Source organism: Onychomys torridus, chromosome 19 (assembly GCF_903995425.1).
Source record: "Onychomys torridus chromosome 19, mOncTor1.1, whole genome shotgun sequence".
In the NCBI taxonomy this organism is placed as follows: Eukaryota; Metazoa; Chordata; class Mammalia; order Rodentia; family Cricetidae; genus Onychomys; species Onychomys torridus.
In genome coordinates, this window is record NC_050461.1 from 28,545,814 (window position 1) to 28,573,287 (window position 27,474).

At 42.4% G+C, this 27,474-nt stretch overlaps 1 protein-coding gene across 2 annotated transcripts in view; it reads right to left on the bottom strand.

Moving 5' to 3' along the window:
• Arhgap18 (Rho GTPase activating protein 18) overlaps window positions 1-27,474 on the bottom strand; it is a 215,394-nt gene that overhangs the window by 120,445 nt on the left and 67,475 nt on the right. The window lies entirely within an intron of this gene.

Consider the following 27,474-nt stretch of genomic DNA (forward strand, 5'->3'; position numbering starts at 1 on the left):
GGAAGTAGGGAAGGAAATGATGTGTGTGTGTGCAGTGGCTTAGCAACATACACATGCTGACTTAGCTGTGGTTTCCCCAGCAGAAAACGCCTGCAGAGACATTCTGCATTCTGCAGCCGGGTTAAAATTTAACTGTGAAGGTAACAATATCTAAGCCATACAAACCACTTCATTAAGATAGCATGTCTAAGAATGTATGTGCAATGGGAAAGAAAAAAAAAAAAAAAAACCTGAAAGTAATGCTAGCTCTGAAATCATGCTGTAAATGATCTACATTCCCTCTCGAGAGTTTTCTCATTATTTTTAAGAATGAAAATACTATTTAATGTCACTGCTGAGAGTGTCAGAGTGCCATGTGTTCACTTGCCAGCTTCACGGACGCACACGCACACAGAATGAGTTCACTAAGTATGAATGCAGAGCTTCTACCACACTGGGAGACTCCAAAGTCATCGAGGACCATCGTGGTTGGTCACTTGATGAGTGTCACTTACTATTCACATGTCAGCTGGACAGACTGACTGTACTACAGCCAAACCACAGAGGTCAAGAAGCCCTAGCTGAGGGCCCAAGTTACAACCTAAACTTGATTGATCCCGCCCTTTTCTAAGGAAGCTTTCCCTGTGATCTATGACATACCCTCTCCAATTACTGAGGATATCAGCACTAAGATGTTTACAGTACTAAATATAGCTCTTCAGTCATAAAAATGTGGACCATGGACCACATATGCTGGGAGCTGGATGTGTTTGCACAGGCTTGTGACCCTGGTACTCGCGAGGCTGAAACAGGATGATCTCAAGCTTAAGCCCGACCCGGATTCATAACCTCTTGTATCAAAACAAAACAAGGTACTCTGGGTGTGTGACTTGCCTTTTTCATTACTGTGACAGTGTATCTGGCAGGCAAAAAAAAAAAAAAGGGAAGGTAGATTTGGGTAGATTTCAGTCTGCCATGGTGGGGAAGGTCTGCTGGCTGAGGCACCTCTCTCCAGAGGCACAAGTATTTAGTAGCAGTTTACACAAGGTGACAGACAAAATATAAATAAATAAAGGAAGAAAGGGAGGGAGGGAGGAAGGAAGGAAGGAAGGAAGGAAGGAAGTCGGTCCATGTTCAAAAGTTGGTTTAGTAGGTTAAGAGCACTGGCTGGGTGAGGACCTAGGTTCAATTCCCAGCACACATATGACAGCTAACCACCATCTCTAACTCTGGTTCCACAGGATCCAATACCCACTCTGGCCTTCACAGAAAAAAAAAAAAAAATACAAAACAGGTCTTTGATGCAACCCTGAAAGACTAGCAGCCAGTGACCACACCCAACAGCCTGCCTTCACATCCTAAAGGGTCTCTAACTTCCTAAAACAGTGCCACCAGCTCGTGATCACATGTTGAAACAACCAAACCAAGTGGGCAAAATCACTGAAGAACAGAACAGAATCAGGTCTTTCCTCAGGCTCAGGCTATAGACAGGGGTCACAGCATGGTAATTAAATGACTGGAACCAAACCAGAGTTTGAAATCTAGCTTCACTGTCCTGACATGTCACCTTGAGTGGGTTTCATAACTCCTGTACTTCGGCTTCCCAAGTCATACAATGCAAGTTGCTAGCATATCTACCCCTATGGTGTTATGAAGCTCATATCAACCAGTGTGCACACACAGACCTTTCCGGCACCCACAAGACAGCAGCAGCAGGCAAGCCGAAGTTACTAAGTGGGGATGAGTTTTCAGATGTTTTCCATCAAAGAGGGACTAAGCCCAGCCTTCTAAAGGAGTCTGTTCACATGTGACCTTGAACTGCACAGACTGTGTTAGAGACCAGCTGACAGGTTTTTTTTTCCAAACTCAGCCTAGCCAAGGCCACTTGTGCCTTTTCAACTTCCTCTCTTCTTCCCCTTTGACCGATGAAGATTAAAGTAGATTATTCTTGAGTTCCTCAAAACTTACAGCATCCCAGGGGTAAGAGTGGCCTAGCTGCATTGTTTGTTTGTTTGTTTGTTTGTTTGTTTGCTCTCCTCCACTGTACCACATTCCCCTCACCCCTAGAAAAGGAAGGACAGTTCTTTATTCACAATCCTACTGTGTCGCACAATATTTTAAAGCCAGAAGCAAGCTGTCCCTATTGTAAAAGGAAAAGTCTGGTCTGGGGACCTGTGTCTACATTTCTATTTTATAGAAGCTTCTAATAACCCAATAATTTCCTTCAAGGCCACACAGGCTCTCTGAGCCTAGCTCTGAATGTGTCCTCAGGTTACTTCTCTGATAATAGCGTCATCCTCTAGGTGACAGGAACCAGCACTTTAAGAGCTCCTAACACCCACCAGTACTGACACCCTACTGTGGACTACCTACTACTACTCTGTCGTCCCTGGTCATATGCTCATATGTGAGCTGCGTGTCTCAGCTATTACACAAAGCTCCTGTGCACACCCAATGTGATCATGGCTGGGGCTGGGGTGGCCGGGGAGCAATGTCTCCCCAACCTCAATTCTCTCAAATATAAGTGTAGCTTCCACCCAACCACGACATCAGTAAAATGTCAGGCTAAAAGTTCCTTCCTTAATTAAACGGGTACCTGCCAGAGGTTTTCCCAAAATCTCCTTGGCTCCCCAGAGGAGTCTAATTTCTTCAAGGTTCAGCCACCTCCAAGTAGAGTTGGGAGAATTATGGGCTGACAGCTTCCAGAATCTTCAGGCATGTAATCACAGAAGCACTGAGGCAGAATTCTGGTCTTTTTCCAGAGTTCTATGTCTTTCAGTAGTTAATGAAGCCACCTCGTCATCCCTTCATTAAAAAGCCATTCTTCATAAGAACAGTTTCTCCACTTGAGTACAATTAGCTGCAGATGGTGATCAGGGATTCTGCTTACAGGCCAGAAACCAGCTTCTCCACACCACACCCTCAGGACTTTTAACTGTGGTTCACAGGTCCCAGAGCAGCTGTAAATCATTGGTGCCCAGCCTTCCAAGTTAATACAAATAGTAGAAACTGCACCTGCAAACTCTGGAAATGCCAAGGGTCTGGGGCCCTGTTGACAGAGCCTGGAACTGAAATGTAAATACCAGCATTTCAAAGTGTTTCCTGTTGGTCTGGGACCAGGAAAGAAAGCCATAGTGCCTTCTCTCTAATCAGGTACCAAATACGACATATACAGGTATCTTTTTTTTTTTAAGATTTATTTATTTATTATGTATACAGAAGAGGGCACCAGATCTCATTGCAGATGGTTGTGAGCCACCATGTGGTTGCTGGGAACTGAACTCAGGACCTCTGGAAGAGCAGTCGGTGCTCTTAACCTCTGAACCATCTCTCTAGCCCATATCCAGGTATCTTAATTCAGACTTAGACCACAGCAGCACTGACATGGAGACTCTCCTTTCACTCTCTTACCAGCACAAAGAAAGGAAGCCCGGGCACATGCTTGTTCTGGGAAGACAAGTCTCATCACAAGCAAATATAACTGTTCGTATTTCGTCTCCATGTTCGCCTGTGTTGGCCATCTCTCTCCCTCCTCATGATAACCCCTGAATATTCACCACTATGCTCCTGATGGGATAGCAGGGGTGACTTTCAGGTGGCACAATTTCATCAGGGACCAAGTGTTGTGGTTTGTGGTGGTTTGGCTTTTTCTTTGTTTGCAGTGGGCCTCCATGCCATCCCTGGCTCACCTGACTTAGTCAGCACAACATCTCTAAGGTACAAAGTGGCTTTGACACTTGGCCAAGGTCAGATAACCAGAAATTGAGAGATCAAAGTCACAACACCCTGCCACCTCATAATCCAGAGTTCTTCCCTTTCAGCACTACGCTATTCAGTACAGAAATTCCAGTTCAATAGGTTCGAGGGGTCTATGATACGGCACTTTAGTGTTTTTTAAATCAAGTGGGTGGGTCACCATGTGGAGAAATCCCAATTCTTTAGACCCCAACTCTCCAGTTTTGCCTTCTCCCTATTCCAAGGGTTCTATCCTCTATCCAAGTTAACATCCTCATAATATTCCTCCCTCTCCTTGGAGTGCATCTATCCCCTCCCCTCAAGCTCACTCAGGACCAGTAAGAGCTGACAGATGAAGCTTACAAGCGTCTCTGGTCCTTAGGTGATGGAAGAGGTCTTCTGTCTGTAAACACATAGAGCATACTTGAGATGAATCACTGCTGCAGTGAATGTAACCTCCCATTCTGGAACACAGAGAGGTGACTAAGTTCATCATCCTTGGTAGAAATTGTGAAACTTCTTCCAGAACTTTCTCTCTGAAAAGCACCATGTACCCAGCATGAAACAGTGAACAAAGCTCACACCCAACAAACCCCAAGGACTCAAGTGGAACCATCTTTAGAAGAAAACATCTCATCACCGACAGCTGCTATCCTGGGTAGTGAACACTAAACAAAGCTACCACCAATGAAGACAACTCTGCCTCTTGGAACTTCATAGACTGCCAGAAAGAACTCACTCGTCACCTATAGTAAGGACTAATGCCTAATAGACAAATCAGTGTTTTTCTCTTTGGCTTCTTGACAATCAAAGTGTTGCAGAGCCAAACCAGGAAAATGTGAATTGTGTGTGTGTGTGTGTGTGTGTGTGTGTGTGTGTGTGTGTGTGTGTAGATGCCTACGCACATAAACTCGCAGGTATGTGCATGTGTGGGGGACAAATGTTGACATCATATGTCTTCCTTAATTACTGTCCATCTTATATTTTGTGAGAGGATGTCTCGCTGAACTTGGAGCTCATCCAGTGAGCTATACTTGCTGGCTAAAGAACCTCTAGGCTCCTCTATCTACTGTCCAGCACTGGGATTATAGGCACACAATGTCATGCCAGGCTTTTCGTATGTGAATACAAGCTCAGGTCCTTATGCTTACACAGCAAACACTTTCCCCACTGAGCCATCTCTCCAGCCCTCCGAGTTATTTGTTAACATACAAATGTTCTTCGTCTTCCTTGCAATTTAGTGAGCAAACTGAACCGAGAGGGTAATCTTCAATTCATACAGGAATAAGGGACTACTAACACTAATGATCATGTCTGAGTCCTTACCTTTAACCTGTGCAAAGGCAGTCCACTCAGAGGAACAGAACTTTCCCTCAAGATGGAGATATGGGCATGTGCTGTGTTGGCCTTTGAAAATGTTAGCAGTGTGCTTCCCTTGGGTACAGGCTTGAAGAGCTACTTGCACATTACAACATCACACTAACTATTCTGCTGGCTTCAATTGAGAAATGACTCACTGTGTGCGAGGTTTGTACATATGGACACCTGATAACAGCAGAAACACCTACATTTCTTCATTCAGAAAAAAATTACACATTTGCTTTTCATAAAGACCTAGAAAAAAAAGCATTCTTTCTCTACCAGCCCAGCTCCTGACATCCTGGCTTTCAAATTTCCATTCTGAATCATACAACTACAGAGAAGAGAACATATGCAATTTTAAAAGGAGGCAGATTTGTTCCTGTTTTAACTAGTCGGATGCATTTAAATTGAGTCTAATGTTAATAATGAGTATACATGCAAGTGCTTTGGATAACTAGGCCATTTACAATATTGTATTCATTACAAAAATCAACAGAAATATCCTGCCCAAGTAAACATACATGTGTGATTGGCATGGAATATATAAAAATGCCCAGTTATTTATTCATAACACTAACATCTGCATCTACATGCCAGGCTTAAAGAGGTTCGGTTCAACCCATGAAAATCAACACCACCACTGGTAAACTAAACATATGTTTATCATGTATATGCCTACAAATGTTACTCTTTGAGAAACATTTCAACAAGTGATATGGTAGTAACAGGAAAGGGACATTTTACCCTCATCTCAAATCATCCAGCATTATATACTACATGTGGATGCTCCAAATGTCAAAGGACTGATATTCCCGGCACAACCAAACACATGATCCACACAGTAAAGATGTAACTCATAAACACAGCTTCGGAATCTATAGAAAAGGCTCATTTTTCAAACAAACAATTTTTTTCCTGATTTACGTTTTCCGAAGACATAATACAAATATCCAGGGGTATAAAATATTCACTTTGAAAATATTCATACACAGAGAATACATATCAAAAACACACCATTGTGAAGATTTGTGGCATTTCATATGCCTTTCAAAAAGAAGATAAATGTGTGATATGTATGCTAGTACAATTTCATGAGCCTAACAACATATGTCACAATCTAGAAGATTCATGGAGGAGCAAATCAATTACATATGCTTGCACAGTATTGGGAAGTTTTTCTTTAAATCTTTGAAATTGTAAATTCACTTCAATGCTACTGACATTTTATTCAATACAAACAACTTTGGAGGTTTTTTTTCCCCCACAAGTGTGGTTGTGTGCAAAAACACCATGAAACAATGGCTGTCCCTCTGTCTCATTTACACATGGGGCTCATTTAAGTCCTTCGATTTTCTGACTAGTAACACAATGCATGCCAGCCACACTACTATACAGACACCTCACAATCTAACTGGTTGTTCAATCATTTATTTTGTCTGGCCATGAGGAGGATGTGCAGGAGGGGAGGAAGTGAGTGGTCCAGAATTGTTCACCTTCAACATAAGTACAAAAAATACTTTCCATAGCCCTGGTCCTCAATAAAAAGCTGTACATGGTTTGGTCCCCGCTCTCATCAGCCCAGGGCCCTCAGTAGCCTGGGGAACTCCCACTTAAAGATCAAGGAAATAGGAAATGGTGGTAGGACAATACTGAATCATGTAGACCAGCACTGTTGCTCTCCCCATGGAAAGATCTCCCTTGACCTTGAATTTATTCTGTTGCTGTTGACAGTTTACAAAGTTGACTTTTCTTAATGAAACTCAACTATTTCAATCATTTTATTATGTCTTGGTTATAACAGTTTCAGGAGGAAATCCTAAAAGCAATGGTCTTGCAAGTATAAAAACTTAATGGCCAATGGGTCATAAGAAAAAAGTTTTAGCAGAATCACTTTTAATATCAGGAATATTTTTTTTAAAAAAAGTGTAAGAAAGCATGTCCAAACAGAAGCTTCCCAGGCTATAGCGCTAGAAAGCACAGTGGACCCAGGTATGAGCTACCCACAAAGGCAACATCTGAAAGAGGTCTGCCTGGTACTTCACCCATGTACTTATCCTCCTAGTCACAGCCAGTTTGCAAGCTCCCAGAAGGCTGCCGAGGGGCAACATATGACCCAGGCTGCAGCCATGCTTTCTAGTAATGGCTCTGTCCCTATTCTTCATCTGCCCAAGGTGGCTTTGTCTTGGACTGTGCCAACATACCACTTCCAATACCAATTGCATCTCAGGTACAGTCCCTCTGTGGCCACCTAGGCCTGGCCTGGGGCTTCCTTAGTGCTGATGTGGTCAATACTTCAGAATGGTGACAAGACGAAATTGTCCCTCCCACCCACAGCTGGTCCTCTTTCAATCCTCTTACCATTGTTTCATTCTTGACCCCGAAGCCTAGAAATTCCGTCTTCCCGTAACCTGAGATCTCGGGGCCCCCTGGGCCAGGATAAGGACTTGGCAGCATGGGCATTTCTATGGATCTTATTTTTACATTGTGAAATGTTTACAAAATGCATGCTTCCTTCCTTCCTTCCTTTTCCCCAAGAAGGCAGGCTCTCTTTTGAGTGAGGCATAACTGAGCAGACCCCTTTTTCAAAATGACTCCACTAAACTTGGGTTCCCCATGTGTTGTGTGTTACAGGTCATTTTCTTCTCTGGCCCTCCTGTCCTGCCTGGACTGGGCCTCCAGACTTTGCAGTTTTGAAAAATCTTTCAAAATAAACTGTTTCCCCATGCATGGAGGGATGGTATAAAGCCAAGGAACTTAAGCAGTCAGTGTCAAATTTTAGCACCAGTTTGAAAGCTTGCTTGCTGACTCTGTCAAAGAGTCTCCCCAGCAACAGTGACCTATGACGAGAACAGTCTGGACAGACACAAAACTCTATTTTGGCTAAAATTTGTAACTTGTGGCAGCAGGAACTTTTTAGAAGCATGTCATACAGGGACACCTTGGCCTGAAAATCAACTATTTATACGCAGGTCTAGGTTTAGGAGCAAGAATAAGCCAGTTCACTTACCTTCGGCTTGTTTGCTGACACATTTCAAATTACTTAGCCTAAAACTGGAGACATGTCCCTGAAAGAGGTGCAGTGTGTCCATCACCTGGTTACCATTTATAAGCCAAGCGTCTAAATATTATGAGAGACTGGGGCTGAATGACCTGAGTGACAGATGGCAGTCCATGTACCCAATTCAGCCCTCCCTCACCACCTTCTTAACATACCTACAACAACGTAATCAAAAAGTACCCACGAAGAAGATGCTTTTATTTTGAGATCTCTGGATCTGTGGTAGGCCATGGTTTTCATGGCCTCATAGCCCCATGCTGCCTTAAACCCAAGTATTTAAATGTCTTAATCAGTGTGAAAGGAGCCTCTGTGAGAACTCCATCATAGCTAAAGAAGTGTACTAACTCAACTGTCCGTGGAAAACTCTCCCACAATGAGAGGACACTAAAACTAACTGAGTTGTTGGGGATGACCTGGGGGTAATGTGGTCCCAGTGCAGGCTTGCTGCCCTTCTTCTAAGGCTTCAGGAAAATCTTATTCATCTTGAAAGAAAAACGCAACTTTCAATGATGGCAGCGGTACAGATGTAAAAAGCATTTTTGTTAGTGTGTCCCTGTCAACCTTGGAAGCCTTTCCAGTTCACAAAAGCTACTGATAGAGAAGTCCTGGCCCAGGCTTCTCTCCTCTGCTCCATCTACGGAAGCCCAGACTTCCTCATCTGGTTCTGCAGCCCCTGCCACAGTCCTACATCTCAAGACTGCTGGACAACCCACATCACACCTGCCACAGACAAGGTCTTCCCTGAAAACTGAAACCCTGGTGCCATTCAGACACAAACATGCCAGCGTCACTTATTCAATGACTATGTGGCCAGACTTCAAGCCAGAGCCCATTTATAAACATCGGTTCTTTCCCTCATTTGGAGAAGGGTGTTAATTTTCTTCACCTTACAGGGATTAAATGAAGTACATTTTAAAGTTCGCAGGAACACAAGAGTATGCTCAACAAATGTTTGTTTTGCGTTTCCTCTACAATGCAATTTGCTCCAATTACATGAATAGCCAACCACAAAATTCCAAGGAATACCTTAAGGTTATATAAAATTACTTATTAAATGGCAGAATTGGTACCACTATTCATTGGGATAAATATCATCTTGGTGTCTGAAAGTTGCTAAAGTGATTTCCCCCAAATGACTACTTTACCATCAATGAGTTGTCCCAGATGCAGATTGGCAATACTTCCTTTAAATACTAAAAGCAGAAGAGCTTTTATTATGGAAATGAACAAAAATCAGCCAGAACTCAAACATTTCACTGTTCTTCAACTTGTGCTATATATGCTTCCAAAACATCACTTTCAGTTTACAAAAGTTGGAAGTAAAACTATTCTTTTGAATGGCATAGTGGTGAAGATCCTGACAGCCAGGTTCCCAGGGCCAAGCTCCAAATCCCAGGATTGCCACAACAAGACAGCATCAGGCAGCTTGCATGACTTCTCTGGACTACTGTGTCTTCGCCATCTTAAAGGAGGTGAAATAGCTGAAGACTGATATTCTAGAGGGAAAGCTGGTGACTAAGATTGTCCGATTCTTTTAAGTAACAAAACATGTAACACATATACCCAAGATACAAATGAATTTTCCTTAACCAAAATATATAACCTATGTCTGATACAATGGATAGACCACCATACTGGAATGGAGAATAGCTAAAACTCCACTAACTGAAAGCCAGTCTTTGCTTGGCCAGGCCATGGTTCCTCTTGACACTGTGTTTTCCCACATCAACACTAAAACTGCCACAAGGTAGTTCCTCCATAACTATACCTCACTGTCATATGAGGTTTGGGGATATACATGTAAATTTTGCCTATAAAAATACTAGGTAATTTTTTTTCTGAAAGACATGTCTTATACGAACTTTTCCTTTTTTTGCCTTCTAAACCCCCAGCTTACAAACTGACTATGTAAGCTGAACTTTCAACACCACTGCTTCCACCTGCCAAGAGCTCAGATGGTGAGTGTGCAGCACCATGCCCAGCTGAAACTTAGATATCTAAAAAGAAGAAACACTCTTACAGCCTCTCATGATGGCACACCTCTTTAATCCCAGCACTCAGGAGGCGGAGGCAGGTGGACCTCTGTGAGTTTGAGGCCAGCCTGGTCTACAGAGTGAGTTCCAGGACAGCCAGGGATATATAGTGAGAACCTGTCTCCAAGATGGGGGCAGCAGGGGGAGACTCTCTTACTGTGGGAACGGGTTCACCAAGTAGCAGCTCTGTAGGTATAAATGTGTGGTGGACAGCAGCAGAAGGGAAATGAAAACTGCTGATGTCACAGGATAAAAGAACCCAAAGGGCCTTACTGATTCCAAGGATACAATACTTAACACTTTTCTACGTGTAAACAGAAAATAATATTTTCAGTGCTCACAGACTACGTCCCCCAGAACATTAGCTTCAAGTGTTTCACAAAACAGGAGCTCTTACATCAAATTCAGAATATGGTACTTGCTACAATTTTCCTTCTATCTTTTTTGAGGCTTTAAATTCTACCTGGACAGTGTATGCTACAAGAAGGCTTGCAAGTGTTGCTTACACCCAAATACTGAAACACTGAGCTATAAAACTTTTCTTTCTTTCTTTCTTTTTTTTTTTTGGTTTGTTTGTTTGTTTGTTTTTGAGACAGGGTTTCTCTGTGTAGTTTTGGTACCTGTCCTGAATCTCGCTCTGTAGACCAGGCTGGCCTCGAATTCACAGAGATCCACCTGGCTCTGTCTCCCAAGTGCTGAGATTAAAGACGTGTACCACCGTCGCCAGGCACACAAAATCCTTCTTAATATAACAATAACAGTGCTCCATGTGCAATTTGGGGAAGAAGGACCTAACACTAATTTATGCAAGAAAGTGTGCTTTAAGCAAATAGACAAAGTGTCTGTCCCCTCTGGAGAGGGGAGGTACATAGTACATAGTAGAGTAATTAGAGTGGGTCTTTCGTGTTAGAGGTATCATGCCTAGACTCTGTCTTTAAGCCTCACCCTTCAAACTAAGCTCAAAAGTGAGTCAGTGGGCTGGTAAGATAGTTCAGGGAGCAGAGCACCTGTAAGCCTGATAACCAGTGTTCAATCCCTAGAACCCACATAACAGTGGAAGGAGAGAGAACAAACTCCACAGTTCCGATCTCTAATCCCCATACATGCACTGTGCCCACACAGGCCCACAAACACAATGATAACAATCCTAACAGCACTAAAAGCTTTTTAAAATCCTTTTAAAAAGAATTAGCCTCATCCCACTCCTACAGAAGAAAGGTCCCAGAAATTCCTAATAAATAAGCCTAAGAAATAAGAAAAGTGGTTTAAAAATTATTTCTCTAAATTACATGATCTAACAAAGTATACCATCATTTCTATAGACAAGTTCTTTAAATATGCATTAAGTCCCACCCTAAACAATGGCAAGACAGAAAGTAATTTTAAAGAAATACAAACATCCTAAAGTGCTGTTTCAAAATAAAAATCCTTATTTGGATGAAAATCCCCCACCCCAGAGTTCAAAGAGTTTGCTAATTAAGTGATATTTTTTTCTCCCTTTTAAAGGAAGTATGACTTCTAAGGAGGAGAAAATAAATATGGTGCCATAAGTCGATAAAGGAGAAATTAGAACTAGAGGATTAAATGGGGATGGGAAGGAAGGGTAGAGGATGGGATGTGGGGAAGGATACTTAGCACTAAAAGCCTTTTGAAAAGCCATTTTCAAACCTACTACTGAAGATGCTTCCTACAATTATACCTATATAAAAGGAATTTAAATGGAGTTACCATGTAATGATGGAGACAATACTCCAACTAGACATTTTTATTTTACCAGATAAAACTCCCAGTCCAAGAATGGGTTACATCCTTTATTTGGCCAAAGGAGTCTTTCAGATACACATACCCAAATTACAATTGCCAATGCTATTGATTACCCTATACAACTTGATAGTAAGGCCCTATTGCTAAAGATACCACAAGCTTACTTATGACAAAAAGCATGAAGAAATCTGATACTCAACTGTAAGTTTCAATCCTACTGACTAGTGCTGAAAGAGGCTATACACGCTATTAGAGGAGAAAGCAATCATCAGTCTCATCTGGATATTAACATTATGAGCTACAATAATGACCTGTCTGCAGGAGATACCCTCTAGTGCAACAGAGGCATGATTATTGGTGGAGTGACCAACAACTTTTATAAGAATTAGACTTAATGCTCACTTCACAATATTGAGCCCATACCTGACGATGTTCAGTAGGTCCAGAAACTGAGACTATAGAGATAATGTCTACAGCTAACATTCTCCTAAATTAATATAGCAATAAAACAACTCCTCATGACACATTGCGATACCCTGTAGACCAGTGCACTGACCAACCCTCAACAGAGAGGGTTCTTCTTCCAGTTGATGGTAATCAACATTGAGACCCACATCAGAACAACAAGCAATGACTGCCCCCTCCCTTCAAGGATCTCATGTGAAAGTGGGGAGGAAAGATTGTAAGAGCCAGAGGTGGCAGGTGACTTCCAGGAAACAGTATTTTCCAGATATGACAGGGCAGATGCATAAATGAACTCACAGAGACTGAAAGCATACATAAGACCAGCATAAGCTATAGCCAGACAAAATCCCACCATGCAAGAGGGCAAATGGGCACAAAGCCCCACCCCTAAACAAGAAGCCATTCACAGCTGAAAGTTGCTGGGAGAGGGAAAATCAGTTTTTGTTTGAAGAAGTAGTACTGGGTATCCACCACACTTGAGGGCAGGCCCGGTGCTCAGGAGTGGTTGGCCAAGACAAACCAGCCTCCATGTTTTGTTTTGTTTATTCTGTTTTGTGTTGGATTTTGGTTTTCTTTCTATTTAATTTTTTTTAAGAGGGAGAAAGAACATGAAGTTTCCAGGAGTGTGTGGTCTGGAAGCAGTTGGGGGAGGAAAAAGAAAGAATGATTAAATATGATCAAAATATATTATAAAATCTTCAAAGAATAAATTAAAACATTAAAAATAAATAAAGGAATTATGGTGGAAAAATCATAATATAATAATAGACACATTAAAGCAAAAACTTGTAAAACAAGAAAGAAAGGAAAATTTACAGGACTGCTGTTCAGGTATGTCTGGCTGAGTGTTCACAGTCTCTGAAGATGCTCGGATGTACACATGCACCCAAAGTACTGGAAGTTGGGATATAACACTGTAGATTAATTTCCCACCATCTCTTGGATGCTTCCATATGTACTATGTGATCTCAAAACTATCATGTACTACAAAATACTACTCTTTGTCCAAGAACCCCTCAGAGTAAATTTCACTGGACGTAAACAAACAGGGGTCTATGGCAAATGGAAACAGTGACTAACTGCACCATACAGGATAATAGTTAGCTAACATTAAATGAGAACGTCCTATACAGTAGCTCCACTGCCTCCTGTTCCTCCATGTTCTTGAATCTGAGCCTGCCTATGATTATTCAACTGGCAAATAGCATGCCTCTCAACTCACTCACTTCTGATTGGTTCCTAAAGTCCAGTTGGTAGCGTCTACTTAGATTTCTTGGGACAGTCACTGTGAAGAAAGTCAGTAAGAGTGTAAGACATCTGACAACCTTTGACATGGCCATGCTCGAAGAAACCTCAGCTAACCAAGCAGAGACGTTACATAAGGAGAAAAGAGCTGCCTCCCAGCCTAGGTGCCAAATGTGTAAACATGGAAGCACTGATGACCGTAGCACAGCCCTTTCTGTATGATGACTCCATGTAGTTACCTATTTCTTTTCCTAACTGTGACAAAACACCTATGAAAAGCAAGAAAAGAGAAAGATTTATTTTGGGTCATGTCAGGAAAAGCTCATGATGGAGGGGACATGCAAATCAAACAGTCCTTGGCATCTCAGTTGATCAGAGTAGAGAACACAGGCCAGAATGGGAACCACCTGACAACCCCCTAGCTTTCCCGGCTGTGGACTCACATGAGAAGGTTTTATAACAGCCAAAAACAGAGCCACCAGCCTGGGACAAAGTGTTCAAACACCTAAGCCTAGAGAGGAGGCATTTCACATTTAAATCACATATTCCACATCCTTACATTTTTCATTCAAAGATTTTACTAAAACCTAAAATTGAGATCACTGTGTGTGTGTGTGTGTGTGTGTGTGTGTGTGTGTGTGTGTGTGTGTGTGTGTGTGTTTGCTTTTCCTGACAAGGTTTCTCTGTGTAGCTTTGTGCCTTTCCTGGAACTCACTTGGTAGCCCAGGCTGGCCTCAAAATCACAGAGATCTGCCTGGCTCTGCTGGGATTAAAGGCGTGGGCCACCACCGCCCAGCTCAATATGCTTTTTTATAGCATATCATTTCTTTCACAGACTGTTATCTGTCAGACCTCTATTGATTCTTTTTGAGACAGGGTTTCTCTATATAGCACAGCTGGCCTGGCATTTGCTATGTAACCCAGGCTTCCCTCAAACCTGTGGCAATCCTCTGCCTCCCAAGTACTGGGGTTGGAGACACACATCATTCCATACTTTTGTCTACTGATTATTTTTTGTTTGTTTTTCAAGACAAGGTTTCTCTGTGTAGTCCTGGCTGTCCTGGAACTCACTCTGTAGACCAGGCTGGCCTCGAACTCACAAAGATCCACCTGCCTCTACCTCCCAAGTGCTGGAATTAAAGTTGTGGGCCACCAATGCCCAGCTTCTATTGATTCTTAAGGACAGACCCTTACTTAAGAAAAGGAAGAACTTAGGGACTAGAGAGATGGTTCAGCAGTTAAGAGTACTGGCTGCTCCAGAGGACCCATGTTCGGTTCCCAACACCCATATTACAAGGCTCAAAATGATATGTAACTCCAGCTCCAGAAGACTGAACATCCTCTTCTGGCTCCATGGGTATCCATACAATATGTACATCACACACACACACACACACACACACACACACACACACACACACACACGCCCTTATAAATAAAAACAAATCTAAAATAAATGGGAAGGGATTTATATAATTACCTAACCACATCTAAATATAAAACTACCCAACTCCACTATAATACAGAGTATTTCAGGATGCTATAATTGAAATAGTCTAGAAATATGATTGTACCTGTCCCCGTCCCCAAGGCTAAAGTTATCAATTAAAATGAGTTTAAAAAATAAAATACTATACACATCTGTGTCTACCTTCCCCCAAATCATTTTTCTCAGATGACAATGAAGCCTTCAACTGTATTATTTGAACAGAGAGAAATGAACATGTCCACATGAGTAACCCTAGTGAAGCATTAATTATAAAACACGTTAATCAAGTTACATGTTTCTAGACCACCTATAAATAGCTTGTTCCTTTCAACTTCCTGCAGCTAACTCATCTTTTCTTAGCCAAACTGAACCTCAATTACTCAGCCAAAGTTCTCTGAAAATTCTGTCCTTTCAAAGAGGTACTCTAAAAAATGTGGTTCTAGAATATAACTGAATTTCATTGAATTTCCTTGCAACCTTGTTTAAAGCAGGAATTCTTACATTTGCTTTCCTCCAGACTTGTCATTTTTACACTCTAAAGACCTCTGTAGATACTTAGTTTAAAAAATAGATATTCGCTGGGTGGCGCACGCCTGTAATCCCAGCACTCAGAAGGCAGAGGCAGGTGGATCTCTGTGAGTTCGAGGCCAGTCTGGGCTACCAAGTGAGTTCCAGAAAAGGCGCAAAGCTACACAGAGAAACTCTGTCTTGAACCCCTCCCCCCCAAAAAACCACAAACAGATATTCAAAATATATATACTTTATATATATTTATATTTATATATAAATCATATATATATATGATTTAAGATATTCTATACTTAGGTATCCTCACATATACTTACATAAATGAGATTTAAGATATTTTATACTTACATATTCTTAAAAGAATTTTTGAGTTGTCAAAATCTCACCCAAGTAAACCCAAGTAGGAATTTGAATTTTATGCTGTTCATTTCATCAATAATATAGAATACCTATTTGTTTTCCTCAAATATATATGATATTTGATATCATTGGCTTTCAGAGATGATACACCAACTCTCTAATGCTAAACCAATTGAAAAATCCACAATTCAGGGCTGGGGATTTAGCTCAGTGGTAAAGCACCTGCCTAGCAAGCGCAAGGCCCTGGGTTTGGTCCTCAGCTCTGAAAAAAAAAAATAATAATAATTCTTATTAGTAAAAATCCAAAGATTATTTTACCATCCCATGTTAGGGTCTGGGAGTTATTTCATTTTTGTTATATATTCGTGTGAGTGTGTTTGTATGTTATGTTCCATTCATGTGTAGGTCTCTTACTGTTTCTTGCCCTGTACAACGCATAGGCTGACCTGGAAGGCCCTGGCGTTTCTCCTATTTCCACCTCCCATCTCACTGGGATTGCTATCGCCCAGGCTTTATATGGGTTCTGAGAATCTGACCCAGGCCCGCGTTTACACAGCAAGCCTTTGCCCACTGTGCCATCTCCCCATCCCTTTCACTCCAGGTATACAGCAGCTTGGAGGTTAAGCATGTTTTACTTTACTAAATTAATGATGCCATCCCAGTTCAAATCTGACTTGATAGGAGCATAAGAACATATGTCAATTTCCACCTTCCTGAATCTTTCGAAATGAATGGCAAAGGCCGGCAGGATGACCCAGCTTGCTACCAAGGACATCCTGAATCCCATCCCAAGCACCCACAGGGTGGAAGAAAAAGAGAATCTACTCAAACAACTTGTCCTCTGTCCTCCACAGGCATACCACGGCACACATGGTCACTCACATACAGAGAAATGATAGATAGAAGAATTTAAAACTTTTTCCAAGGTAGGATGGGCGTGGTAGCACATGCTTTTAATCCTAGCACTAGGGAAGCGGAAGAAGAAGGATCTCTGAGCTCAAGGCCATTCTGGTCTACGTACTGAATCCCAGGGTTATACAGTTCAACCTTGTCTTTAAAAAAACTTTTTTTAGGGGACACAGGAAGACATAGTTATTGGAGTTATGCCAAGGTCCCTTAGACTTCGGAAAGGAATATATTACAGAAAAACAAAACTAAACACAAAAAAGATAGAGTTTTTTTTTTTTTTTTTTTTTTTTTTTCTCAATACACAAAAGGCCTGAGAGCAAAGAACTCTATACTCTGAATTGCAATCGTCAGTAGAGTTGAAGATTTTATTTGGCCTCAGAAAGTTTAGTTCTAAATTTGATGGGAAATTAGAATGCATTTCCCCAGCAGTGCTACAAGTAAGTGGCATTTTCTGCCTAATAAAAAGGCAGAAATCCTATCACTGGAAGCCTGCTCTTTTCTGAAGGGAAATGGAGGAGGAGGGGATTTGGGGGGACTGGGTCACGAGGAGAAGAGGAGGAAGGGGAACTGTCGTCAGGGTGTACATATATAACAAAAGAATTTTTTAAAAAGGAACCAATTAACAATGGGCAGAACTGGGTGATTGGAGGATCCACATTCTTTCTCCCCTACAGAAAATGGCTTTTGCATTTGTAAGAGGCTCACAGATCTGACCTCCATGGGTCTCACCGTCATTTCTTCCTTCTAGTTACTTCCACTACTGCCTCTGCTATGGAAGCAAAGCAGCCTGTCCCTGTGGACATTTCATAAGCAGGATCTTGCAAAGAGTGTGAAGTGCAGGCTAGTAGGACACTCTCCAAATCTACAGCCGAGTGCATAACAGACAGCTGAAGAAAGGCATTATGGGTCACAAAGAGAGAAATGGTAACATTTTTAAAGTTTCCACACCCGAAGGTCAGAGGGCAACTTGCATGAGCCTGTTCTCTCCTTCCCTCACGTGGGCAGGGTCCCAGGAACTTAACTCGGGTCATCAGCTGGGTGTCAGTTAGCTGGATGGCAACTGCCCTTGTCCTCGGAGCTATCTCTGCAACCCATGTTTGCAAACTTTTTTTTTTTAACCAGATGGAATATCTGTGGATATCTGCTCCAGGAAGCATTAATTACTTCCTGTTTATGAGGTTAACCGTGGCCCATTAAATATATATTTACATTTTAAGGGCAAAAACAGGGCGTATAAATACAGTAAGCTACAAAGTAATGTACCTGCAAATACTCAGGTAATCCACAGTCAATCTTTACATGGAGGCCCATGAACAAACAGCTTTTCTTGCTAACCTAGATAACTTCATAGTTTATTGAAGGTAACGAATGATTTATAAGTTTCCATGCTCCAAAAGTAAGAAACAAAAGCTGCTCGAAGCAGTCACCCCGATTAATGTTTCAATACTTAGGAGCCTCCCTTAAGACACTTTTTGTGCATTCTTTATAGTTCTTAAGATAGGCAATCAGAAATGCATGACTTACTCCAAAATGGTTTTTAAGATAACGATGTTATTCTGTAAGTGCAACAAAGCAAACATTCATTTCAGAAACTATTAACAAATTAACTTCAAAACTGCTTTTCAATACTTGTCCACGTTTGGTCACTGACAGGCAGCAGGCTCTCACTGCCCTCCATCACCACAGGAAATGAGCTGCTCTCTAAAACAAGCACTCTCCTTAGGATGCTCCAAGTTAACTCAGTCAATACCAGAACAGCTCTTGAATAGAAAGAAAAGAAACAAACTGGAGCCCCCAGACTATCAGTAAATTGCTGTGGCTTCAGCCCAGAACTCAGACTGTCCCGCCAGGCAGTCTGCCTCCCAGTCTATGTGTGTGATGTCTATACCTTTTCCCTCTCACACACATTTATTGATTCATTCAAGCTTTTACTGACTGCCCAAAGTGGAATAAGACCTCTGCTACGACAACTAACCAACCTGTCTGCTGAAACCACCCACAGACAAGATCCCTGAGTGGAAGATCTTATACCTGAGTATTGACAGTGCAAACCTTAAAATGTCAGGGCTCTGGCTAAGGGAAAGGTCTGGAGAAAAACCTAAGACACAGAAAATGGTTTCTGGTAATTCTCAACTTCATTTTAAATTTCTTTTAGAAATAATCAGGTGAAGGCAATAAGAGTGTTGCTATACTGAGTTCATTGATAAGGAAATCTATAAAAGTACTGTGTCCTAAACTTCTTAGAACAAATGATACATCCTTTCTATGGGAACCTACTCTATCCACAGGCCTCACCTCTAAAAAGATCCAGATTGACTAAATAGTCTACTGCCTGGAGACTGGTTATGGCCTACTACTAAACTGGGGCTCAGGGGTTAAGAAAGCTTGCTGTGTAAGCACAAAGGCCCAAGTTTGAATTCTAGCACTCCATAAAAAAGTTGGGCATAGCCACTCACATGCCTGTAACTCCCACTCACATGCCTTTAATTCCAGCACTGTGCTAGACAGAGATAGAGAGGATGCTGGGGCTTTCTGGCCACCAGCATAGGTCCAAGTTCAGGGAGAGACTCTGCCCCAAAGAAATATGACAGAGAGTGACAGAGCAGGGCGACTAACATCTTCCTCTGGCCTCCATACTCACACATCATCATACACACACTGAACATTCATATCTCCCTCTGCCTTCCTCTTCCTCTCAGACACACACACACACACACACACACACACACACACACACACACACACACCACATACATGCATCAAAATAAGAAGAACTAGGCAAGTCAAATCCCAATTTAAATTTTTTAATAAAAAGATGATTTAGTTAGCGCTAAGACACAAGACATAGAAAGACCCCCACAAAGAGCCAGCATGGTCAAGCTGAAATGATCAGTCAATAAAGCTAATGGATGGGTAATGGTCTTAAAGAAAAAGTAAGTCTGTCACAAGTGATACCACATGACCAGTCATTGGACGCAAAAGAGAATGGATCCCTTCCCTGTGCCCAAGAGAATGGATCCCTTCCCTGTGACCAAGAGAATGGATCCCTTCCCTGTGACCAAGATCCTTGTACATGATAAGCCCCACTTCCCCTATAGAAATGTATTTTTCTCAGCCAAAAAGCAGCTACCAAATACAATTGCAAGACACAAGGTTTGCAACTCTCTCTACACAGATAATTTGGTGGACTTGGCATTTAAAGGACTCAATATATGGGGAGCGGCCAGATAGGTCTCCATGGTTCCTGTTTACTTCTACAAATAAATACCTTGCCACTTCAAAGTCACAAAAGCAGCACTGAAAAGAATATGTCTACAGAATGACCTAGACACGCTCTCTGCTGCTCCGGCCTGAATTCACTCCAGACACTTCGATGCATCCCCTCTTTCCTCTAATAACGAGCTTATGTTCCACCTCTTACCAAATGAAAAGGCTCATGACCCATCAAACAAAACAAAACAGCCCGTCTCCAAGCATTTGGTAAAAATGAAAGGTTTGGACCAGGCGAGTAAACATAGGAGGGAGAAATTCAAGTGAAGTTTGTCATCACACCATCTTAGTGTGCCCTCCTCCATGCAAACAAGCAGGGTAAGAAGACCTGCCAGCCTGTGTTTTTTGCAGTTCTGAGCACATACAGTGATACCCCAAAGATGGCAGAGAGAGCTTTCTCGGGACGCCCAGACAGAGCTCAATAAAAGTGGAGAGAAGGTAGCAGATATAATGCGACCTCATTCATTCAAGAGCAGGAAGCATAGAAAAAGAACTCTCAGCAGGGCAGCCTTGGCCTCTAGTGTGCTAGGGGTTTATCCAAAATTGGGAGACTGATGTTTACAGGAAGTGAGAACTAAAAGAAAAGGAGTATTTGTTATGGTGTCCCATCAATATTAAAAGTGATTTTGGGACTGGAGAGATGGCTCAGCAGTTAAGAGCACTGACTGCTCTTCCAGAGAACTCAGGTTCAAATCCCAGCACCCACATGGCAACTCACAGCTGTCTGTAACTCTAAGGTCTGACACCCTAGCACAGACAGACATGCAGGCAAAACACTAATGCACATAAAATCAAAATTTTAAAAGGGACTTAGGTCCAGCTGCTCTGCAGCCGATCCTTGAACCTGTGCATCATGCTGAACAAGCAACTGTTGAGTTCATCTTGCTTCAACACATAGTAGAACCACATGAAAAGAATAACAAGGGCTGGTGAGAGCCACGTCACCAAGCCTGAGAACCTGAGCTCAATCCCAGGAAACTATGAGGCAAAAAGAGCACCGACTCCCTCAAGTTGTCCCCTGACGTCCACACATAGGATGGAGCACACAGTCTGCCATGCACACACACTAAATAAATAACAATAAGGCCACCCATGAGAGCAAGCCCCTCTGAGAGGAGGCAAGAGAGGACAGAGCTGTAGCACAGCTAGAGGAGGAAGCAATATGTACGGATAACAAGGGATGTTTGAGCACGGGGCTGGGGAGGCAGTATGTGATCACTAAACCCTTACATTTGAAAACCAAAAACTTAGTAAGTTCCATGAAGATAACTTTAAATAACTCCTCCTACCTTCCTGACCCCACACACACACACACACACACACACTTTAAAGATGTGGACAATGAAAAGGCAATGTTTTGCTGCCTAAATGAAGGTAAGATTTGCCCAGTAAAGAGTGTGTGCATCTTAACAACTCAAGAGGAAATTATGGGCAGGGCTTCTGCACTACAGACCAAAGACATCAAGTCTTAAAAGTCTTTATGTCAGTTGAGGACAAGACTAAGAAAACAATCAACTACATGAATGGGTACAAAGAAGGCATTTCCTCACTAAATCCTGCGAAAGTAGCATCAGGAAATGTGCTTTAACTGCAATATAAAACTTATTAACAAGTATCCCTTTCACAAACAAAAGTTTCAGATGATATATAAATTTGGAAGGAATTACTTATGGCACCATACATCGGATTTTTAAATACCATGGGGAGTCACACAAAAATGATGGTCCCAGACTGTGGATGCATAGCTCAGTGGTAGAGTGCTTGCCTGGCATGCACAGGTCCCTGAGTTCAATCCCAGCACCATGCTGAACAAAATGCTGAACTCATCAAGAAAAGCAATCGTGTCTTTTTCTTAAAACATATATCCAAGGCTGGTTTCTGGGTCTTCCCAATATAACCTCCTTATCCACCGTAGGAAGTTTCCTCATCTAAAGCAGTAACGACTCTATCCTTACAAGAGTTTAGACCCAGATCCCTGTGACAACCTTTATTCTCATTTGCTCATTCATACATCAGGCATCAGGAAATCCTGCAGACTCTTCCTCAGGGAATTCATGACCCACTCCCTCCATTACTGCAATGACTAAGACCTTACCCCAGGCCACTGTTACCTTTACCTTCTACATGTGGCTGCTGTTTCTACAGTTTATAGTCAACCCCCTATTCTAAAGTGACCTTTTAAAATTGAAGTCTCCTCTGTGTCCTTCCTCTGCTCAAAACCATCTCCCCTCTATGTTACCCCATCTTTTTTTTTTTTTTTTTTTTTTTTTAAGTATAATCAAAAAGCCCAAATGTTCTAGCAGCCATCATCGGCCTGGTAACTTCCTCCTCTCCCCAGCCCTCTGGCCATGCAGGGCTCTTTGCCCCTGTTATCTGCTCTAGGACTTCCTCTAGACCTATGGCTCTTATTCCTCTTGACCTCTCTGCCTTAACAGCCGTTGCTCTCAGATATCTGCTAAACTTGACTATCAGCAGCTCAGGGTTTATTGCCTACATCTAGATACCTCTCTCTACCCAAAAGCGTACTTTTTGACAAATTTTGAATATGACATGTCTTCCATGGGCTCATGTGTTGAAACTGTGGTCCCAGCTGGTGGTACTAGTTGGGGAGGTGAACTTCTGGAAGTAAGGCCTGATAGGAAGAAATAAGCTACTTGAGGTGTGTCTTGGGCAGCTATATCTAAACCCAGACTCCTATCTGTCTTGCTGCTTTCCTGGCTACCTCTTCCACCACACACTCCTGCTGCCAAGCTGCTGACCCTTGACTCAAGCCTACATCCATGGGATTCATGGGCTGAAGCCTCTAAGTACGACTCAAGGACAATCCTCACTCTCTTGATTTTCTCAGGTACTACTTGCCACAGTGAGAAAAAGCAACTGGCCACATTCTCCATGAAACACCGGCAAAGGGGCAATTTGTCTGATTCTTAGTGACAATTTAGAGATTGTATTTGGAGTAACTGAGCGACTAGCTGGCTAGGCTTATAGAACAAAGCAACGGATGAGACTTGAACATGTTTAAAGCTGAAATGTGGGTTTGAAAGTGACAGCGCTTTCTGCTTGGCATGCTGCTGGGCAAAGTCCCTTAAGGTGGAGGAGGGAGGTATGAAGACAGGGGAGAGTCTAGCTGCCAAAAAAGGACCCACCCACATTCCATCAATGTTTACGGACTTCAGTGCCCAACTTCCATGTGCAGCTGTCTCCTGGCCAACTCAAAACTGCTGTAGAACAAAACACATTTCCAAGGACTTTCAAATTTCAGAAGTCTAAAAGATTTACACTGATCTTCATTTTACGGTGTCTTTTTTCTTTTACCTGGAATGGGGAGAGAGTGAGTGAGAGATGGAGTTTTATAGATTAGACTCAAACTTGTTATACAACTGAAGATGGCTTTGAAATCCTCATCTGCCTAGTTCCTCTTGTATGCTGAAATTATAGGTATTTACCAGCCACACCCAGTTTCCCATAAGTCATTTTATTTGTTTATTTATTTAGATGTTGTGGTGGTGGATAGTTTATTTGAGACATGGAATCTTATGACCCAGGTTGACCTTGAACTTTCTGGATAGACAAGACTAGCTTGAATTCCTGATCCTCCTTCACTCCCAAATGCCAGGATTATAGATATGTACCATCACATCTAGCTTCCAAAATCATTCTTGACTAAGCATGGTGACTATGCATCATCTATCCCTTAACCCATGACAAAATGAGATTCCCAAGCACGGTGTCAAACTGAGGAAGAATACTCTACAGGACATAAACTGTTAAGGAAAGCATCAGGCTGGCTTTGAGCCAGACACTGCCCCGGGGGCTTTGCATGGATTATCTAACTTCATTGTCCCAGCAAGGGGAAGACTATGGTGGCATCCAACTTATAGGCAGAGACTGAATGAACTCTCAGTGGTGCATTTGGATAATGACTATGAGGTCAGTCAGAGTGTGAATCCAACCATGTTGGTCTCCCAGCCTTGGGTTTCAGGTGTGTGATAACCCTTATATAAGGAACACCATATTTGTTCAAGAGAGACACAAAGAGCTCATTCTCCAACCCATTTTAAACTATTAATTTTTTTGATTTAGTTTCCAATTAGATAGAAAATATCATTTGACATTAATATAAAAGAACAGAAACAAAAACATATAAAGCAATCACAGCAGCCCCCCCCCCCTTAAAATGATGCTAAAAAGTCAAGAGAATGGTAATGTAATGAATGCAGTTTTGTTGAAAAATTGCTTTTCCTAAAGCAAATTCTGAGAGGCCTGCCTGGGAAACAAGTAAGTAAATAAAGTCTTGTAAATATAGCTGCCCATAAAAAGTGGTTTCCTTTGGAAACATTTATATACAGTCAGCCAGAAAACTAATGCTACCATGTTCTTTCAAGTCCCAGTAGTTGGAGGAAAAAAACATTACAAAAAAGAAAATAAGAAAACAGGGGTTCTACCTGGGCTGGGCGTGGTGGTGCATGCCTTTAATCCCAGCACTCAAGAGGCAGTGAGATCTCTGTGAGATTGAGGTCAGCCTGGTCTACAGAATGAGTTCCAGGAGAGGCAGGGCTACACAGAGAAAGAAACCCTACCTCAAAAAACAAAACACACACACACACACACACACACACACACACACACACACACACACACACACGATGCTGTAACTGCGAAGCCCCAGCCAGGAGTAAGAGGAATTCTTCAACCTGGGATCTGGATGTGTGTTCTGATAAAGAGAGATAATGGAATCCGAGGAATGTGAGGATATCAGACTACTTACAAAAATGTTAATTTCTCACTCTCCAAAGTTTTCATAAGACTGGAACAGCAATAAAGAAAGACTTGGCAAGAGAAAGCTAAAAATCAAACATACGCTATAAACATCTGAAATCATGAACATAACACTGTGTGTTTTTTTAACTGCATTATGTATGTGTGTGTATATATATGTATTGAACCATTTGTTTGATTAAATAGTTCATCAATGAATATATTATTTAGACTAAATGGAGTCTTTTGATAAGCAAGGTCAGAATTTTGAGCTACCTTCAGCTGCTTTTAAATAGATATGAAGACATGCAGGATCTAATTTAGCCTCTTTATATGTATTTTACTCCAGCTTTATTTACTTTATTTTTGAGACAGGGTTTCTCTGTGTAGCTTTCCAGGAACTCATTCTGTAGCCCAGGCTGTTCTTGAACTCAGAGATCCGCCTGCCTCCGCCTCCCGAGTGCTGGTATTATGGGCATGTGCCACCACTGCAGAGCTTGGCTTTATTTACAAAATAGGCATCAACCATCACTGAAACCTTGGAGCATCTTCCTAATGCCTAAACTACTGGCCAACCAACCCACCCATAGCCAACATCCTATTCACCCCTAACCAATATCACTGTCTTTAGATGGTCACTCCTGATCCACCTCTCAAATCCCTCCTCCTTCCACCAAGCCTTACTCCACACCAATTCTAATATCTTAGCCCCTTCGAGACTAAACAAGGTACACCCCAAAGCTACATTCTGCTTAGCTGGTAATTTACACTAAGCATCAGGGTAAAAATTAATGAGGAGTAACCCCCTCCTCTCTCCTTCCTGCCTCAAACAAGTCTTCCATCTCCTCCCCGACTCCCCAATCAGTTACTCTCCCCCATGAAAACCAAGTCCCAGAACAGGGTGGGTAAGCAGTATGGCAGCCAGCAGAAAGGCCTTTGGGAGCCATCCTCTCTAGGCCCCCACACAAACACACACCGCGTGGGCTACTGTTCACCCTGCTCCTCGGCCCACTGCAGTTCTGCTTCCACAATAGTTGAAAGCAATCCATTCCTCCTTGTTTATTTGATCAACATGCTCAAGGCTAAACCACCCATCACAAGCTACAGTAGTGCAGACAACAGGAAAAAGTGTCTAGGAACATCCGCAGACTCACGCAAAAACAACAAACGAACTTTGCTGCAACTGAAGGAATTGCTGGGGTTTGAGCCTGAACAATGGGATGAGAGGTTTGGACACAAGCCAGCCAGCCAGCCCCCCCCCCCCCCCCCCCGCGCGCGCGCCCCCCGCAGTTTCATTCACTCTTACAACCAAGACCTCCATGACTCAGCTGCAGTCCTCAGGCCCACCCAGCCTGAAGCCAATACAACTGAACAATATGCAAGCTTGCACGGTTCTGGCTATTTTGACTGCCTATGCGGAAAACAAATTAGGCCAGCTACCGGTTTGCTGTCGCTGGCTGCCTGCTGCTCAAAGGTGAATATTTTGCTGTTGTTCAGAAGCATGGATGGAAACGACTGATAATCCCCCAAAGACAACAGAGAGCAAAATGGTAACGCATGGGGCACAAAGGCAGCCATTCCCTTTTAACTTTGGAAATGAGTTCATTCAATGGCCTGGATACAATGGGCAACATGTGAGAAGCGAAGTTCTTGAGCCAAGATCTAACCCGGAATACTACAGCCTTTCCTTTGACTTTCCCACGTCCTTATGTTTGGGGATTTGGAAAAACCAATGAAAGGAGGCATTCTTTTCTTCTAAGTCCTGGGAGTTAAGTCACCCAAGAACAATGACGTTTTCATTATCACTTTTAGCATCGAGATGGAATTAGACTTGCTGATAACTAATTTTTTTTTTTTTTTTTTTGGTTTGGCAATCTTCCAGGCCAATATTTGCAATGTATATCTAAGACTGGAGGTTAAAAGTTTCAGCTAGGGAGAAGGTCATTAAGGAGAGAGAGGAAGAGGGGGGCGGGAACCAACCTTGAAAAACAGAACAAAGTACCCAGATGACTCTTAGCGCCTCCATAGTCTATAGAACATTTACCCTGTCTGCCTATCAAGTGATTTAACATTAACCATGCTGCTGACAAAACCTCCCTTTTGAAATCCCTTTCGTTGGGGGTGTGTTGCGCTGTGGCGGTAATCTACATACACTGAAGAGTGTGAACTCTGCCACAGGCCAGTATCTTGGGCATTTTGCCCAAGAGGTCTGCTTTCAGCGCTCTGGGCGGAGGGTGGCACTCTCAAAACAAGCTAGTAGAGTGACCAGCCTCCCTGCTTTTTGGCAGACTTTCCCAGCTTCCAGTTCCAGCGGAGTTTTGAGCCCATTCAAGAATTCCATCTCACAGAGAGTGTTTCCGATACAGTCATTTGATCAGTCAGCATTTGCCCATGCACCTGCTAAGCAACTGGTAGAGAGCCACAGAGCCACGTCCCCCCATCCTCCACCGGTAATCCGAAGGACTCTTGCACACACGGCTGGGCGGCTGAGATGCAAAGAACGAGCCAAAGGTCCAGGC